The 20,672-nt window shown below is 40.1% G+C and overlaps 1 protein-coding gene across 3 annotated transcripts in view; it reads right to left on the reverse strand.

The window, feature by feature from the left end:
- The window catches only part of LOC121527921 (tyrosine-protein kinase CSK), an 86,686-nt gene that overhangs the window by 58,368 nt on the left and 7,646 nt on the right, over positions 1-20,672 (reverse strand). The window contains exon 2 of one of the 3 annotated variants that reach the window (XM_041815079.1): positions 19,073-19,135. The exons of the other annotated variants lie outside the window; for them this stretch is intronic. The gene's annotated coding sequence lies outside the window, so the exon portion shown is untranslated. The remainder of the gene's footprint in view (positions 1-19,072; positions 19,136-20,672) is intronic. 3 annotated transcript variants of the gene reach the window in all.

Genomic DNA, 20,672 nt, shown 5'->3' on the forward strand with positions numbered 1-20,672 from the left:
AGCTGCATTGTGTTAAGTCCATGCTCTCGCCGTCTATGTGACTTCAACCATGTTTTTTTTTTTCTTATTCATTCACAAATTTTAAGTAGGAAGTAGTGGTAAAACTATGCCAGTTCTTTCTGTCTGTCTTCCACCATGTTTGTTTACCTTTAAGTTTCCTTAGAACATGGGAGGATTGATTTTTTTTTCTACACTAAGTAACTTTAAAAACACACATTGAAATTCATGAATATATTACTTGTAATTCATGAACTATATTTCCAATTATAGCTATTGTTCTTATTGCACACATCTTGTGGGAGACATACACTCTCCGAGGCATAGATGTTATGAGGCCATTAACCTGTCTCTGTGGGATCGCCTGCCATTCCTCCTTAAGAGCTGTACACGCCTACATGTTTTTAGTCAACAATATATCCCATCCCAATATTTCACTCACCTACCCAGTTTATACACCTGTGAGTACAACGCTCATGAATTGGTCTGTGGTTGAGAAAAAGCACAATCAGTCATGCAGAACAAAGGCATATTGTGTGTCTGAGAAGTTTTTTAAGGCATCTGAGTACATCTCATGACAATTCTAGCAAATTTTACTATGTGCATTTTTAAAGTTACTTAGTGTAGTTTTAAGAGACTGTGGTTGTTGAAGAAAAGATTGACCACTATCTCCATTCCAGTGGCATTTATTATCAAGCATTGTCTGATAGTCAGGACTATGGATGTAAATGATTAGCCAGCTAAATGGTTAAAGTTAAAGACCTTTGTTATCAGCATCATAGCTATGAGCTGGTTAAAACTAAAAATGAACATTTTAGAGGTTCCAGTGCTCAGTCTAAACTGCAGTGTAGCCACCCACCACCAGTGTCCACTGTAGTTGTTCTTGATGACCCATGCCTTGCAGCCATATTGCTCTTTACTCTGGTATAAACAACCTGTTGACTGTAGGCAATGATAATATCTCATGGGAACAGCACAGTTAAGCACAATCTTGATCTAGAAAATGAGGGTAAAGTTGTCCTGGAACTGTCAGGTTATACTCACATCAGGGGACGTACCAGACTTTCTTGCTGTCAGGAACCCAGAGTTAAGCTAGATGTTAGGGTTTGGTAACTGTCTGGCAAGACTCCCTTTTCCATGTGGCATTTACATTTACAGCATGAATGCCATTGATTCTTTGTGCATAACGTCACCTTAGCTTACAGCTTTAAGTCAAAGGAAGAATTAAAGTTACAGGGTGGCTTTACTCAGGCTTACCTCAGTGCTTCTAACCCCAAAAAAGAAACACACTTTATGTAACTTTCTCATAATTAAAAGGGAATCAAGCCTGCTAAAAATGTATCATGAAGAGGAAGCAAACCAACAAGTGTGGTCTGGTATGTCTTCAAGAGGAAAAGAGAGCAACTTTCAAAAAGTCTCCTAAATGGAAGCCAGGTCAATCATTTCTGATGTGTTTCAGGTAGCCAGGAAATCTAAACAATGATTAGCTTTAATCAAACAGCATAAATAAGATTTGTTGTTATAGTTTAAATGTTTGATCTATAATGTAATGTTGAGTGAACTTTATGTAGTTATCTGTTTTAGAGGTGAATGAATTAATGTATGTAGATCTATACAGATTAAATTTATTCAAGTGTTTCTCTACTTATATTACAGAAACAGAACTGTTTAATAGATTTTCATTTGCCATCGTGTGCAGGGCCCTTCACATTTAAATATCTGTTAAGATGGTAAAAACCTCTCTGTATGGGCCTGTCTTAAGGGGGTCAAACTCTAAGATCCCTAGATATATTTTCCATAATGCATCTCAACAGCATCTTTCATGATCACTCGACATTATTGTGGTTGTTTCATAAAAGGCATAAAAGGGCTGCCATAAGAGCTGCAGAAGATGTTATGTAACGGTTTCACAGACTGAAGAGCACTCAAGACAAATTAAATGAATGAGAAACAAGAAATTACAACTGAGCCTTATTTGTGAAAGTAATAAATTTAAGTAAGTTCCTTTCAGCTCATCAAACTATCAACCAAGTCTGTGTGAAAACTCAGAAGAATTAGTCAAACTGTTTTTAACTCTGGGAAAAATCATTGCCTTTAAATGGGTTCTTTTTACAGGAGTGGTTTTTAGTAGTTTTTTAGGCTTACGGTAAACTGCGTCAACAAGAGAATGAATAAAACACGGACGAAGTCTCAGTGAAGCGATCCACTGGTTTCTAAAGAGGTGTTGTGAAGCTCAACATTGGTGTTCGCCTTTTGGAGATGCTATCTCAGTCTCACTTTGAAATAATCTTGCAACTTTGAAAAAGGTGGAACCAAGACAGGCCTTCTGACAGCCTCTGGCAAACAGGTCACCGGCCACTTTATTAGGTACATCCATTCAATTGCTTGGTTGTTGGTGCGAGACAGGCTGGTCTGAGTATTTCAGAAATTGCTGATCTACTGGGATTTTCACGCACAATCATCACACACAATCATCTCTAGGGTTTAAAGAGAATGGTTCAAAAAGGGGAAAACATCCAGTGAGTGGCAGCTGTGTCGACGAAAATGCCTTGTTGATGTCAGAGGAGAATGGGCAGACTGGTTTGAGATGATGGAAAAGCAACAGGAACTCAAATAACCACTCATTACAACCAAGGTATGCAGAATTCCATCTCTGAACACACAACACATTGAACCTTGAGGCAGATGGGCTACAGCAGAAAAAGACCACAGGATGCCAATCCTGTCAGCTAAGAACAGGAAACTGAGGCTACAATTCACACAGGCTGAGCAAAATTGGACAATAGAAGATTGGGAAAATGTTGTCTGGTCTGATTAGTCTCAATTTCAGCTGGGACATTCAGATGGTAGGGTCAGAATTTAGCATAAACAACATGAAAGCATGGATCCATCCTGCCTTTTGCAACCGTTCAGGCTGCTGGTGTTGGTATAATGGTGTGGGAGATAGTTTCACTTTGGGCCCCTTAATACCAACTGAGCATTATTTAAACGCCACAGCCAACCCGAGTATTGTTGCTGACCATATCCATCCCTTTATGACCACAGTTTACCCATCTTCTGATGGCTACTTCCAGCACGATAATGCACTGTGTCACAAAGCTTAAATCATCTCAAACTGGTTTCTTGAACATGACGATGAGTTCACTGTACTCCAGTGGCCTCCACAGTCACCAGATCTTATGAAATTAGAGCACCTTTTGGATGTGGTGGAACAGGAGATTCGCATCATGGATGTGCAGCCAACAAATCCACAGCAACCGTGTGATGCTATCATGTCAATAAGGACCAAAATCTCAGAGGAATGTTTCCAACATCTTGGTGAAATTATGCCACAGAAAATTAAAGCAGTTCTGAAGGAGGTCCAACCTGGTTCTAGCAAGGTGTACCTAATAGAGTTGCTGGTAAGTGTATCTGAAGATCACCAAAATGAGAGTGTCCTCATAGGCCTTTAAACTGGGACTGGACTAGCAGCACTGTGTGCCTGGTTTCAGAGAGCAATCTTAACCCACCACTGTTCCTGTTGAGTATGTAGCGATGAGTTATGTAATTTATGTGGAGCAGGATGAAAAGTAACATCTGCATCTACACTTCAGCACTGCGTGTAAGAAGAAGGCACAATCCTGCCTGTGCAGTTTAAAGTGAGTCCGTGTTGACATGTAGAGAAGAAACAGAAGGCTGGAATAACTAATCTGCCCTGAGTGCAACAGGATATGTGAAGGAAGGTAAGAGTGGGAAGCTCCTAGAGTGTTGAGCACAGAGCGAGGAGGGTTGTGGGATTCTGTGAGGCTCTTTTGACAAGACATCTGCTTGGCAGGTGCACGTGCACACTTGCATACAGACTCCTCATCCTTTGCATATCCTGTCAGTGCTTCTGCTTTCTCACTGACAGCATGCAGACAACCATAAAAGTACACAAAATGCCCTCTTCCTCTGGTTTTAATATATGCGGCAGCTTCCATACATATGCACATTCAACTCGGCTAATAACGTATGCTGTCTCTCAAATACACACTCACTGAAGTGGCTTCAAACATCCCAGGGGGTGAGAGAGAATGAGTGAGGAGGAAGGGGAGGAAGCTGCTTGCCGCTGCATTCACTGCCTCTCCTCCTCCTTTGATGGCAACACATGACAAGTCCTCCATTCAGACCAGAGGAGGAGGAGGAGACGAGGAGGCAAAGCACGGGGACGGAGACACAAAGAATGTCATTAGCAGCCGCCACAGCAGGGTGCGGGTACAATATGGCAGCGGCATTAGTGGTGACTGGAGCTCCAAATCTCTTCAATAAAAGACACATTCAGAGACAGCAGCAGTGACACCATGGAGAAAAATCCAACTCAAAAGAAGGGAAAGAGGCACAAGGGGGATGAGATGGAGACTGAAAGGGAAAATATAGATTGCAGAGGATGCTGGAATACGATTTGGCTTAAAATAGAGATTATACAGATTACCTGAGCGGTGAGTAATCCTGAATTGAGAAAGAAATTGACTGCATGCAAATAGGGTGAGTGCAAACATGAAAAAGTAGGTAAACACAGGCAGAGCAGGTTGTGCGTGCAGAATACAGAAAGTCTGTGCTTAAATGCTCACATTTTTGCAAAGCAATCCACTTAAAGTGATTTCTCAGCTAAATAAATTGACACAATTAAATGCATAACTGATGAATTCGTTTTGGCTAAAAATGCTTTGGGTCCTAATATTTATTTTGCTCTTTAAAGAATTCAATGTTTGAGACTCATTTCAGGCACAGCGGAGTATCTCTGTTTCCTGTTACATAACAATTTCTAACTGAAAATTAATCATCCCCTTTCAGTGCTCTGAATAGGACATAAAGCACAGCAGAGTGAGTCGGAGACACGCAGGGAGAGAGATGCAGGTGATACACAAAGAGAAAAGATTGCTCACAGATTGAGCACACAGACATCAGGGGAACAGAGGCATAAAAAAAAAATGTAGTTACAGAAATCTGGGTGAGCAGAGAGAAGAGGTGTAGATGTCAGATGATGGGGGATAGAGAGAGACGGGCATGATAGTCCTGGAGACTGGCTGGTTTGTTGGCGGCAGACTTTGTCTGCAGGTCCTTAATATTAACAGCAGTCATCTGTCGGTTCCAATGCCAACCATGAATAATAAAGGCTCCACCCAGCGATGCCAGTGCTCTGAATTATTAATTCACGACCACAGACTTGCATTAGCACTCAGTGTGAGACACCCTCCACTGTGGGGAGTAGCCACACTTTGCATGCTTTGACTGAGCTGCTTGCATGAGCCTACACACAGGAAGTGAAAATGCGTGTGCATGGTACTCTACACATGCACAACCTTGCATACATATTCACACACTGAAAGAAAGTGAAATTAGGATTCTCTCTGAGGCTTCAAGGAGATTTTCCTTTAAGTAATCCTCTGGTGCAGAGATGCTAGATATTCTAGACAAAAATGTTAACAAATAAAGAGGTGGGCAAAGTTGATCAAAAATAACTGTGTTAATCAGTTAACAGATAGATTCTGTCCAAAATCAACTGAAGTCAACATTAACATTAATCTATATATGATAAGAAAGCTGAAGCTTTTAGGAACAACAGCAACTCAGCCACAAAGCCGGCGACTGCTAAGATGCACGGTTCATAAAAGTCAACAATGCTCTGCTGCTCCCATAGCTGAAGAGTTCTGAACTTCCACTGACATTAATGTAAGCATAAAACTGTGTAGCAGGAACTTCATGGAATGGGTTTCCATGGCTGAGTAGCTGCATCCAAGCTTCACATTATCAAGTCCAACACCAAGCATCACATGGAGCGGTGTAAAGCAAACTGCTGATGTTATCCAAACTGTTTAGTCTGTTTGACCAAGTGCAATGTGAATGCGTACCAAACCACAGAAAACTGCAACAATGTTGAAGTTTGAGCCCTAAACCAAACCTTGTACCCCAGGTGTAAAAACCACCTAAGACACATGTGGAAACAACCAACCACCACTGTCTTTCCACATGAATGCAAAAGAAACAATTCATTTTTTGTGGACTGTTTTCCTCTAAACCTGGTCTGATATTATCACTCTGATGATTTATTATGACAAACGTATGGACAGTTAAACACAAAGAAGGATGTTCATAGGTAAAATCACTATTGCCAAATATGCTCAAACACTCAATAAATACCAGAAAAAGCAACAAACAGATAAGACTTTCAATACCCTCTAAAATGATCAGTTACTGTTCTAGCCACAAAAGTGTAACCCCGGAGACAATGCTAACTAGGTCATTAGTTTCTTTTCATAGTCTATGTTAAGAAATGTAGCCTAATTAGCAGAAAGGAGAAGTCCGATATAAATCAGTGCACACTGCTCTGATAGTGCATTATGCATTGTCTATAGACAGGATACCAGTGAAGGTCTGAGGGCTAGGCCTGTTTCCGTCTCCCTGTGTGTGAGTCACACATGAAACACTGAGGCATTCACCGTCACTTCTCCTCCTGTACAGTACGCACTATTTTAAGCTCTTCATAAATCACATCACACATACTACAATGATTCACATGCAGGCTCAATCTTGTGCGTACAGACACTTCTTATCCCCATTATTAGCTTTGAAAATGCAGAAAGGAGTCCCTAAAGCAGAGGACAAATTCTTCTACTCAGCACACTTCTTTATCAACAATTCTACTTCCCCACACACAAAGAAAGCCAGCAGGGCCTGCCAACCCGTCCCCAGAGTCAGGCAGAGAAATAAAACAGAGGAATATTAAAACACAGAGTGAAGCCCACGTCGAGCAAACTGATGTAGAGTTAAGGAACATGCAGCTCTGTAAAAGTATTTGAATATGGTTTTAGTACAGAGAGTAGGCTGTGTAGGCTGGAAATTTGCATTTGGGCACCACATTCAGAGTCTGTTTTCACCTGCAGAAGAGCACATCGGGTTACAGGGTGATGGAAATGGTGTGGGTGAGAAAATCCCAGGCAGACGGTGAAACACACAGGAGGCATCACTGAGGAGAATTTCTCCTGCTGCAGAGCCAATGTTTGCAGAGGCAGCAACTGCAAATCTGGCCTGCGGAGAGCAGGGCTCTGGGATTTCTTGGGTAAATTCACAAAAGCCTCACATACGCTGCGTGCAGCGATAACCCTATTCACTCTTACAGCCCAGGGACAGACATACAACCTTAAAGGGTGTCTATGTAAAGAGAACAGTATGACCTTTAATCCATATTTCAGTAAATAGATACAATAAACTCCAGGGGCAGTGCACCATAAGTTTATCTCTTCATCAGGGGGTTTTATGTAACTGTCTTTTATTCTGCAAAAATCAAACTTCACTAAGCCTTATCCCTGTTCACTTTTCATACTTTTTAAACCAAAGTTCTCGATACTTTTTAGATATGCTTTATTAAGAATTATTCAATATTTTTGTAAATTATTGATCGTATCACGAAGATCAGAGGTTTCAGAAAGATGACTTATCTGAAGTAATATTTTCACCTCAAGCTGCCATGAGCTAAAGACAGAGGAGTAGTGGTGCATTCAAATTCACAGGTTTAAAAATACAAACATTTTTACATCTATTTAAAGTCTCACAAAGACGCAAAAATTAAGTTGTCTTTTACAAAGAGCAGAGGTTCCATCCATTTTATATACCACTTATCCTATTTGGGGTCATGGGGGCTGGAGCCTATCCCAGCTGTCATTGGGCAAGAGGCAGGGTACAACCTGGAGCTGTCACCAGCCAATCACAGGGCCGACATACAGAGACAGACAACCAGGCATGCTCACACTCACTCTCAAACCTATGGGAAATTTAGAGTCACCAATTAACCTAACGAGCATGTCACTGGTGGTGGGAGAAAGCCAGAGAACCCAGCGCATGCATGGGAGGGACATGTAAAGGCCACACAGAAGGCAACAGTGCTAACCCCTGCACCACTGTGCAGCCTGTTTAGGGATGAGGTGGGTAAATGTTGTATGGTTAACGGCAGTTTAGAAAGTCATGCTTAACTGATCCTGAAGGCTAGGAAACATTATTTGTTTCTAGGGATGTACCATATCATCAGCATGATATCAGTAAGTATTAGCTGAAATTAGCTTGCAAAGTGAATTATCATCGTCAGATGTGAAAATTTCTGCAGATCTACTCAACCAATATTTCAGCTATAAAAATCTGCCCATCAGCTGTAAATATTGGTCATCAGTTAGTGGAGTTTTAGGCTAGACCAACAGACCTTGGTCAGCGGAAATCTTTTTATTTTTTCATTGTCATTCCTAAAACTTTAAAGTGTGTTTAAAGGTCTAAGGTTTGTTAATTTGTTCTACATTTAAATAATGCATCAATATCAGCTAAAAATAGTTGTAAATTAGTGATGCACTCTAAGTGTTTTTTTTTAACCGATACCGATAACCGATGATTTCCTACTCCTGATTGCCGATAACCGATAATAACTGATCATTTTTTTTCAATTGTTGATTTAACAAAAGAAGTTTATTCGGTGTCAGACTGATTTTGTTATTATTAGCATTGCCTTTTGGCAATAACTGGGGGATCTTACGTTTGCGAAGTGTCTAAATGAAACCTCAAGTTGGTTGGAAGTTAAATAAACAGGTCACTCCTACTCAGCAGTAGTGGTAACAGTTTGGCGATTAGTATGATGAAATCAAACAGCAGTAAAATGTCATGTAGTCAATGGAAGATTTCTCAGTCATCTGCAGGTCATCAGACAGTGAACGTTATCCTAGCTTCATCTTTGTGTGAGGAGTAAACCAACACTGTAGGATAATAAACACAGTGTTAAACACCAACATTACATCAAAAACATGTAGACTTCCAGCTCTAGAACTAATTTCTGTAATCCACTTGTCATTTAAGTAGGGATGCACTAATGCAGTGGTTTGATATTGACCATGCTGACAAGCAAACTCTTATTCTATTTTATTTTTGTTATTTCTAAACCATCAGAGAAAATGCTGGCAAAGTGGGAGTCATATGCCAAGAGTAGCAATAGAGTAGACCTGTATCGGCATCATTTCTATACTGTGTGCATCTCTAGAAATGCCAACCCATCACTGGCTGCCTATGATCAAAACACATGAAAATGCTCTTTAATTTTTACTGAAATTACATCAAAGATAATTATTCTGGTGTAACAACCCTGGTCTGAGTTATCAGTAACCTGGCACGTCAGAATCTGGGAAACCTTCCACAGAAAGACTTTGGGAAAGTGCAGAGTCTTTGAAAAAACCTTGGAGGGTGATTGGATGAACGTTCTGTGTGCCACATCTTTACGGGCCAATCAGAGCAACAAAACACATAATGTCGTAACTGTGAGCGGCTACCAAAGAATAAACTCCATAGAAAACTGCATAACACGAACCATGGCGACTGTAGTCATGTCAGTAGAGGTGTACGATAACTATCCAGCTGATAACAGGAAATTATTACGTCATTCTTATCGGTCCGATATCATTACGATGAGCCCCGATAACATATATATTTTTGTCAGCACGGCAGTGCTGGCATTTGTTTTCTTTCTCATGAGACTACATATTCCGAAACAGCAGGTGGCGCCGCAGTACACGACCTGCTATTAAAGCACCAGAGAAGAAGAGAAAGTAGCAGCCCCTGTGCTAAAATGCTAACAACACGGTGGTGTTATTCAGCATTTATGGGGAGGTTAACACAAACGTGTGTGGAGAAGTTGCCCTGCAAAGGTCGCAAAGAGTAGAAAGAAGTCCTCGACGGATCTTATAAGTCACTTAAGAGTCATCATCCTAATGACGTTAAAACGAAGCGGCAGCAGCCACTAGCCTCAGCCGCGGGCATTAGCAGGCATTGAAAACTGCAGAAAGCTTGCCAGAGCCAAAAGGCGCAACGTTATAACAAAATCAGTCTGACAGTCTCCTGATCCATTGCTACTTTCATAGACATGTACCTGCCTGCTCTGTTTGACGTGGTTTCATTCAGTCTGATCAACGTTATGAATAGAAGTTAACCACAGACCCCTAAATATTTCCATTTGTTAAGCATAACAGCCTGTTATCATTTGGTTTTATGGGGGAAAACTGTCTGTCAGTTGTTTGTGTATGCTGTACTTAATGTTTAACTAAAAAAGTTAACTATAATAACAGTTAAAAACTCAGAATAGTTCTTTGTTTTTTGAAAAACACGAGTGATGTTAGTTAAAATTAGTTATGAATATCTTTGCTCACTACACATTAACCCCTTCTTACCCCCAGACGTGCATAAACATCAAATAAACTTCTTCTGTCAAATCAACAATTGAAAAAAATGCAACGGTTATTATCGGTCATCAGGAGTGGGAAATTATCAGTTATCGGTATTGGTTAAAAAAAAAGTTATCGTGCATCACTACACGTCAGTACAAAACTTTTGTCGTTTTTGAGAAGAAAACAACTCAATGCTGTTCTTTAGTCTTGTTTTAATGAAGAAATGTCTTCAAGTTCTGATAAAACTGATGCTATAGCAGCATCCGCGCTGATCTCTTCCTCCATAATTGCACTGGCCTCTTTCGCTGCTTGCACATGTCACGACTCCGCTGCACCTACGCTAATTGGTCCTGTCACTCTCTTACTGGGCCCAATCTGTTCAGATGGGAGCTTGCACAATGGATTCAACCATGAGAAACACGGAATGGGCAATTCTATTACCTTTGCAGGGTTAAGTTATCGGTTGAAAGGTGAGAAAATTATCAGGAGTTTTCTGAAATTTGATTTGAGTCATTCTTTTTTTACTTTGGTCCCCAAACGTTCATAGACAACTATTTTTTTACTTAAATGTTGGTACAATTATATCTATGTCTGGACTGATACAGGAACAATGCTTTGCAGGGGACAACATATATATTGTTCTACTCAGTGAAATAGCATTACAAGTGAAACACAAAGTTCCTCCTATTAATGCCAACAACAATAGACAGTCGTCTGGACGCCTGGCTGGGTTAAATGCAGGAAACAGATTTGGCAACAACCATGAAAATAATCTGCAAACAAACATTTACTCAAACCCTGCACCTCACATGACACAATGAGGTTAACTCGAAGGCTAGAGGAAGAATAAACAGGGAGGGGGCTGCCTATTCTAAATGGTTTGCACATTCTTAGGTTCCCTGGAGACTCAGCACAGAGCTTTGCAGAAATCTGAGATGGGTGGCTTTATTTTTTTCTCTGATGCCGACCCCACCGGGGTCTGCTTATAGTGTCAGACGTGGGCAAGACCAGCAACTGGTACAGGAGGATGGCTGAGTTTAAATAGATGGCTCTGAATTAGAGTGAGGGGGTACTGGATGCAACAGTATGAGACTAGTCTGAGAAACCCAAAGTGAACAGTATTGGTGCAATTCTGAATGAAAGAATGAGGTAAAATAAGAAAACAGGATAGTTAAGTCTGTATTACTACTAAACAAAAGAATACTCTCTATATAAAAGGAATGCCAAATATTAGAGTTTGTCAATGTAGGTGTAACAGATATTGACAAACTTATTTTTAGACTGCACATCAAGACACATCTACATTTTTTTCTTATGAAACCCATCAAATCTCTAGTGCAGGTGGTTGAACATGGACTTAGTATATTGGTACTTCATCAATATAGAATTATAGAAAATGTGCACCCATTCGCTCAGAGCTACATGTAAAGTTAGACATTTTTATTTGTGTTAAGGTTCAAAAAAGGTGTACCGCTGCTTTATCCAAGAGTTAAATGACTGGACACTGATCATCAGATAATCCACATCAAATATCAGCAGAGGTTCTTTTACTGGCCCAACAGAAAGAAGAAATGGTTATTAAGGGCTGGTACCAACACAATTTAGGGTGGCGATTTCTGCCATGCCTATTTATTATGGAGTGCAAGATATTAGAAGAACAAGCAATGAAAAAATGGTCATTAATACCAGTGATGTATGTTATTGTATTTTTGCCACTATCCAAAAAGCTGATATTTACAAAATAATTTTGGCCATTAATGATATCAATACAGAAACCATGTAGTTCAGATCTAAAACTTCAGTCCTTCAAACACAACTTTAAGTTTGAGGATAGACAAAAACAAACCCATTTCAGTCCTTATAACATACTTTGAAGTGTAAGGAATGATAATGAATTAAAAAAAGAAGTCAGCTGATGTAGGTCTGTCGGTCTAGCCTAAAGCTCCACTAACTTCTTTGTTTGTGCGGCCAATATATACAGCTGATATAGACAGGGTTTTAACAGCCAAAATATTTGTTGTAAATGCAGCAGAAATGTTCCTACCTGCCATACTGATATTTCACTTTTTAATCTAATATCTACGGACACAGATATGTATTACACAGAGATGAGGGTAGTAGATAATAAGGCTGCAAAAATAATCAACATGTTTCAATGAAATATAAGCAGTCACAACAAATACATCACCAAAAAACTACATTAAAATATGATTCAAATATAACTCAAATGTGTAATGCAAAAGAGCAAATGTTTCTCTCATTCAGCACACACATTATTCATGTTGTAGGAAGCTTGAATTTAATAAGTATGCATTCAAAGCATGATGAAGCAGTCAAATGAAGCTCAAGCTAGCTATCAGCTAATGATCAGTGCCAATAAAGTGATAAATGACGTGCTTAAAAAGAATCATCTGACTACAGTAAAAACAGAAGTACTGTGTAAAACACTGCAGCAGAAAGTCACAGAAACTGTATGCAGCTATGGCTGGTATGCACTCTTTAGTATTTGCTTGTTAAACACTTCTTTCCATTATTATAATAATGAATGTTGTCATCATATTTTACCTTTTTTTTTTTTTTTTTACATTTTATCAGTTTTCATTTTCTGTCTCTTTTCATATGGCAATGCATATAATTGAAAGAAAAGATATTAGTGTTTTTCCAATGTCATGCAGCCTAAGCAGCATATTAATCTTCTGACTACATCCAAATGATGTAAACACATACACACCTACACATCCACTGAGACCTTTACTCAGCAGTTCAAATGTAGCCATGCCTGTTTTTATCTAAACAGGCATTGCCTGTTTAGATAAAAAGAAATGAGTTTTTCAGTGTATCTATCCTCATATTCTGATTAAAGCAATTAATTTAAAAGGACCAATTCATAATATTATAAACAACAGGAGTCATAAACTTCATTTAGCTACAGTTTGGGTTATTTCTTCCTGGCTCACTTGGTTGGAGACTCCCAGTATCAGGTAGCAGAAAGATTAATATGATTACTCTGATCTTGCACTACACTCAGGACAAACTGAAACACCACTTTAATAAGATCTTTGCTGACATGGTATGGAGGTTTCATTTTGCGAAAGTATCAAAATTCAACATCATACAAACTACTTCTCCATTTCCAGCAATAAACTGAGTTTTCTGATTACAGCTAAAAGCCAGTTGACATACATATCTATTTCTCTGAGATAACTGCAATTTATTTCTCGTAAATTCCAGTTAATGAGTACATGTATTACAGAAGAAGATATTTTCCTCTGTTATCATAGAGGTGAATTTAAAATTAAATAAGGAAGAGAGACATGAAACCAAAAGAGAGACAAACTTCAACTAAGTGATAAAATTCTGAAAAAATCAAGAGTCAACTAAACTTTGTATTCTGTCCCTCATTATGACAAATGTTGGTCAAAAAGTCCTGGCAATCAAGTGTGCATATTAATAAATCTTAAACACCCTTCTCTGTATCAAATATTCTCCTGAATCAAAATAAATCCAAAAAGCATTTTTACCACAAACTTGGCAAAAATCAATTTAAGAGGAGCCAGCAGCTCGCTGTAGCCTCGACTGCCAGCATCAATATGGTGTGAAAGCATGGCCATTATACCCAGACCTCTGTTACATAGTAAAATAGACACAAACAGAGCAAGAGAGCACTTCCTGTGAACATAAATACTTCTTATTTACTAAAAGAAATTCTGGCTGTGACATGTTGATTGCCAACACTCATACCATAATAACAAGCATTAGAATACTTGTGAGACAAGAAGACTGACATTTGACTCCATCAAGAATGTGTTAGATTGAATTACTGATATCAAATCAATATGAGCGAATTAAACCTGGACTGGCTTCACAACTTCACTGTACTACTACCAAACAGCAACAATTCTTTACCATCTTTCCACAGTAAACAGAGGCTATTGCATTTACTACTACAATTTCTGGAGGTCTTTTAGCCCACACTGGTGTATGTTTCACCCCAAGGTTGCCTACGTGTGGAGCAAGGTTAGCTGCAGAAATGGACTCCATTAAGTGCAGCTGTTTGTTGCAGGCAGGCAGCGAACAGGTATGCACATGACTTATCAAAGAGTAAGTATTAAGAGCTCAAAGGATAACTTTGCATGGAGATAAAGCCTACAAAGTCATCCATCTGCCTGTCTCTTGATCCATTATCTCATATCAATACGTGCTTCCATCTATGCAACAACCTGTCAGTACACGGGGCATCAACCGCTGGATCAAAAACATGCTCTAATGTAGGCCATGGTCATCAACAAACATCCTGACATGGAGCACATCATCAGTTTGAAATGGCACCATTGGAAGGAAATGTGCTTTTATTAAAAAGATAGCCTGAAGGGGATTCTCCTCCCCCAGAAGATCAAGTAAAATATTCATTTGATAGAAAACTCTGTATTAGAGAAGACCTAATTCAGGTCCCTTTACTTTTCAGCACTTTGTGTGACATCATTAAAGCAGACAGGTTTGCTGTATCTTTGAAGTGCATCTGATGACTCAATTACACAAACTACTGTGCAGTTCATGGACCGGCTGATAAAAGAGGAAGCAGAGGAGGCTCCCTGCCGAGATTGGAGTCTTTGTCATTATCATCATCATCAGTGATTCATCCATATTTCTTTTTTGAACATTCACCGCAGTGGCAGCAGAGTTTAATATCTCATAAATGGATATAAAAACACCTCTGTGCTGACTGCTCTACTTCCTCTTTATGAGCCTGTGTCGGCCTAAATATGAGCAACACAGGTGTGAGCATGGAAGCTGAATCATCAGACAGTGGTTAGCTCCACATAGAAATAACTCTCTGATAAGAGAATTCATGTCCTCCAGACTTTAGCGTTTAGTTAAAAAGACTGGTTAAATTCAGCCCTTTGAATCAGAAAATGGCACAAGTATGATTAAAGTTGACCCTTCTATTGGGTTTATCAAACATGTAATAGGAAAAGAACTAAGAGAGGGTCATGTCCATATCAAGTCAAATTTAGCACACATTTTATTTGAAAAAGACTTCATTCATAAGGTTTTACAAATAAAAATTGCCATGACAGGCTGTCAGCTTAAAAACAATCATGGAATTCTCTCACAGTCTTATAGTGTACGGAAATTTATGAAATGTTTTCTCTGTTATGTTTATTACCGATTATAAAAACGATTACTATTCTCTTATTAAGCTTGAAGCAAACCAAAATAAAACTCACCAATGACAAGATGCAGCCAATGGACAAAACACTGCAGACTAGGGCTGGGCAATTAATTGCAAATTAGATTAAACTGCAATATGGCCTGCTGCAATTTTCAAATCACAGAAGTTGCAATATTTCTTTAACATGAAATGTGTTAAAATAACAGTGTAATAAATAAATTTTTGCAGCGGCAGAGATTTTATGCACATTATGCAAACATTCAAGTGTCAATTTTTTTTTTACCATGGTTTACAAAAATCCTCTGTTTTGTGTTTTATGTATGTTTTTCTTAATCAAAATTAGTGATACAAAAATCACAACGCCCTTAAACAAAGCAAATGACTACATCTGTAATACAAGCAAAAATAGTTGGCTCATTCAATCAAAACTGATGAAGCCTAGTGTTACTTGATGAAAGTCATACCCCAGCTGCGATCAGCTGGTAGCCAGCCTCACCCCCCACACCAGCTGCCTCCTTTACAGCTTAAAGCTTGTTGCACCCTCATATTCAGATTCATGCTACTATGGATTAATTGCTTTGGAAATAATTTCATTGTTTTCAATACATATCGTCTTATTTATGGAATCATTTATTGCATGAGTCTGTTGAAAAAAACATAAGATAAACCCAAGAATAATCGCATATCAAATCACAATATCTGGTAAAATATTCATAATTCGATTATTTTAGCAAATTGTTCAGCCCTACTGCAGACTTTAATGCTCACAGCTCTGATTACATTAGTCCTGTTATCTGAGCTGATGCACACTGACAAGTTTGTGACAAGTTTTATGACATGAAAGCATCTTTTAGACCTCATGCAGGAGCTCTCCTGTGTGACTATCTGGTTTTTCCAACAAAGAATTGCACCAAGGCGAATCATACTTGCAGCAGCTGGTCTGAGGCCAAATTTAACATGTTGAGCACCAACATCAGTTGGCTCATAGTTCTATTGTTTATCACTATACCCCTTTCAGACCAAAAAAGTTGAAGAATAGTTCTGCATGTGTTCTCTATCCAAATGATTCTGCTTCCATCATACGTCCATGTCTGATTGATTGAACCCATCAAAATCAAGAGCGTAGACAATGCCTTTTAAAAGCTACAAACCAGCACTCATCATCGTGAACACCTATGCAACAGTGATGACAGGGGGCTGAGTGTGATCAGCATCATGTGCATCTCCTTATTGAAAAGATGCTTCAGGCTTTAGCTTTTCTGCATGAATTCACTCCGGGGAGGAAGTGTGCAATTGTTTCCCTCAGTGTATTTCTATCTGTGTGCTCGTTAATTCAAATCAGCTCAGAAAAAACATAAAAACTGATGTCATCCTGCACTCCGATCATTTTAATGATGAACCATTATTCTCTGCTTTGCCCCAGAGGGATAGCTGCAGGTATAGGTCATAGCAGTAAGTTATGGAGAAAGAGGGACCCATAGGTCATATCAAAGCTGCTGACTTGGTAGTTTTAAATGACTTATGTCTAGAAGCTGAGGAATTTTTCAAGACACTGATTCTAAATTATCACCTCAGGTAGAAAATCATTATGTGGATGATAAAACATTTCAGCTTCAGGACACAGAAAATAGTCTGGTCAGACAGATGAGGCTAATTTTAGCAGCATATTCAGCAAGAAGAGATATATTTTTATGTCGTTTTGGTCATTAGTGTGCCACATTTCATCATTTACAAAGAGCTTCATAAAAAAGCTTTTCTTTGATGTTCAGACTATTAAAATGTTGGATCATTATCTCAGTATGGAACACTTTCCACTGTGGGAATCTCTGGGAGCTGTGGGTGTAGTGAAAGACAAGGCATGTGTCCCGCCTGCGGCTCTACTCATTGCCTACATTGTGCAGCAAGCCAGCAGGCGTGGTGCTAGAAGCCTCCAGCGTTCAAGGAGCTGCCTCAGTGACCGGCCGCTGCCCAGATGGAGGGGCTTGCTGAGATTGCATGCAAGATGGCAGCCACAATGCCACTATTCTACTGGGTACCGTGATCACTCAAAGGGAGGGTATGAAGGGAGGTTCATCTATCAGAAATCTGAAAGTGTCAAACAGGGAGCTACAGTTAGAAATGAAAGACCAATAAGGACCAACACGGCTTTTTTGGGGAAAGGCAGCCTAAAATTACATTGCAAGTCTCTTTTTAATAGCAGTAACAGCACTGAAGTTGAGCCAAAAATGTACTTACACTGAAGCCAAACACCCCTTAGCAGACTGCTAATATTAACTAACATCACACTTTACTAGCATGCTGATGTTTGTTATTATGGAATGGTAATTCAGATCAAATCAAATCAAACTTTATTTATATAGCACCTTTCATACATAAAAGAAATGCAACACAAAGTGCTTTACATTAAAAGACATACACCCCCCGATCCCCCACCCCCTCACACGCACTCGCACACTTGCACACACACAAATACAGCATACTACACACATGCATACTCCAGGCATACACCCCACCACACCCCAGCCCACCCCAACCCAAAGATAAAATAAAATATGGCTAAAATATGGCTGAGCACTGAGGGACCGGATGAGGAAACACCATTCATTCTTTGGGAGCCATCCACACCGGGAGACGCCCCAGCCCATGACTACAGAGGGCGCCACCACAGAGACCATCCCGACCCAGACAGACAGGTGCCCACACCACGGCCATAAGGCCCTGGAGCAGGGCCCCCAACCTTCCAGGCCCAGACAACCCCCAGGACGGCACCCCTGCAGGCAGGCCAGACACAGCTCCCAGTGTGGAGGGCCCCCATGAGGAAAACAAATTCAAGCAAAACATTTGACTTTATGGGGTTATAATAATAAGTTGTTTGCAGTCATGTGATACCAATGAGACATGGAGGTCAGATGGGGGGCAGGAAGAGAAGAACAACATTTAGGAATGAATGGGAATGGGAAAAAAATAGTTTGTTAAAGCTCTAAATGGACCTGCATGTTGTAGTTATCAGAGAATGATCCATATACTTTACAAAAAAGTGATTTTTTCCAATGGTTAAGTGATACACCTGCTGTGGAGGTAATCAGTATTGCAGACTACTTAGTCTTGCAGACCTCCTACTACACATCAAGCCAGGTGAAGGAATACAAGAGTCTTGTACTGTGCTAAGAGGCTAGCTACCCCCTTTTATCAAGCTTTTCTCCCTTATTTTCTCATGTTATAAACCTTGTAGGGTAAGCAACCAATAAAAATGTGACATTAAATAACAGCTCTTTTATGTGAACCACAGTAGCTTGGTCCAGTTTCCTTTCCTTCGTTTTAAAAACCAAACTGATACCAAATGAAGAGCCGTTTGGGACCCACTAAACCGGCTCTTATTCCCTAGTTGAGCCATCAGATCCTTATCTCTTAAAAGAGACAAACATCCCATCACATTCAATCCTTTGGGGCTATTCCACTATGACTTTTGGTCACCCTGATCAAGCCAGGCTGCTGATTTACTTTTCCATCTCCAGTTTGGCCACACTGAGCTACACCAGGCTAGCCAGAATGGTCCTGCACAGGAGCAGGGCAAAAGTCCACCCGCCCCACCTCCAAGTGCGCTGCAGTGACATCAAAGCAGTCCCTCATCATTCTGGGACGCCTTGCAGACGTGTTTAAGTAGCAACCACTGCATCAAACTTTGGAATACCTTAGGACAACAGCATGGACAGGCAGGATGAGTGGACAGCCAAACCAAACAGTGAGTCTCCTTCTGGAAGAAAAAACACAATGCTTACTGAAGCACAGCTATTTAATGCCATCAACTTAAGATGCTGCATCATCAGCTCTAGACATGCCCTCAAACAGGTAGCTTGGCTGTGGTGAAAAAAAAGCAAATCCCCTGCCATGCTGGGCTGCCATGCCAAGTCAAACCAAGTAGAGCCAAGCCGGTCAATGTGATGGAAAAGCCCCACATGTCTGCCCCTGTTTTCTGTGAGATTTTTTTCATCTTCTTGCCTGAAGTAGTCACAACTTCAGGGACGCAAAAGCAGGTAAAGAGATTTTTTTCACAAATTGAACGGTTGGCACAGCCATAAACAGCGCAACACTTTGGCATTAAGCTAGTACTTCTGGACGCAGGAATACCTACTGCCCACCATCTGGAGTTCTTAGCTGTGGCATGGTTTCATCTGCAAACAACCTACAAACTGGATGATGACTAGCATACCAGCAGATTCTAGATACTGTGTTTTGATAAGGGTTGTATTGGAATTGGAACAACTTTTAGATAATAAATCCAATGAGTTTGTGATCAGTAACCCTGTAACTGACTTCACTGTTTTGTTTTGTTTTTTTTTTTCAAAAAGCACTGCTCAAACACAATAGTGTGACATTTTTCAAACATGCATAAATCTCCTGAAAATTCCCTGCAATTTTCAAGGTGAGCTTAAGTGTCAATCCTACAGATAATATTCAGGAAAAAGCAGGTGTTCTAAGCACATGACCAGTGAGCTACCAGTGCAATCTTTGCTGACACCAGTATGATCTTCACCACTCATTCCTTGTTACTGCAAATACATCCAATTACACACAGCATAGACATAATGGCAGTCTGTCATTATGTCATGTCTTGTCTCCCAAGTCCTCCTCCTCTCATCTGAAGTGAAACTCTCCCACTGTGATGTGCATGTGTGAACAAGCAAGTCAGGAGGATTTTTACTGGCTCCATTTTCAGGTCATTCTGTCTGATCAGGTTTTGGGCTACTACACCATTTGACCAATGTTCAACGAACACCTGATCATGGCCTTGTGGGATTCCCTTTTCTGGCTGTACATGAACATGCTACCACTCACTTTTGCAGTCTTTCCTCAAGATTCTGGAGGCTATCTCTACACCCTAAGAGCTTTTGTGAGGTCAGTTACTGATGTGGGACGAGAAAGCCTGGGCTTGCACTCATTGCTCTGATCCCTCCAAGGTGCTCACTGGGGTTGAAGTCAGGGCTCTATGAAGGCAAACTGAGGTCATCTACACCCAAGTTATCTGAGCTTGTCCTCATAGATCTTGATTGTCCCATAAGCTAGAACATCATTGAGCCTCCCTCACAAATGCTAAAGTTTTAGTCAATTGGCTGTTGATGCTGAACTTGATAACCGTAAGGGCTGACCAATAATCAGGCCGATATGTGGCGTTTGGCCGACGATCGTTGTTAGTGTTTCATTTTGCTAGGATTTTGGCTCTGATGCAAACTGTACCATACCCTGGTTCTGATTTCCCTCTCCCCAGTCTCACCTAATCATCACTGAAGCTG

This window comes from Cheilinus undulatus, linkage group 1 (assembly GCF_018320785.1).
Source record: "Cheilinus undulatus linkage group 1, ASM1832078v1, whole genome shotgun sequence".
In the NCBI taxonomy this organism is placed as follows: Eukaryota; Metazoa; Chordata; class Actinopteri; order Labriformes; family Labridae; genus Cheilinus; species Cheilinus undulatus.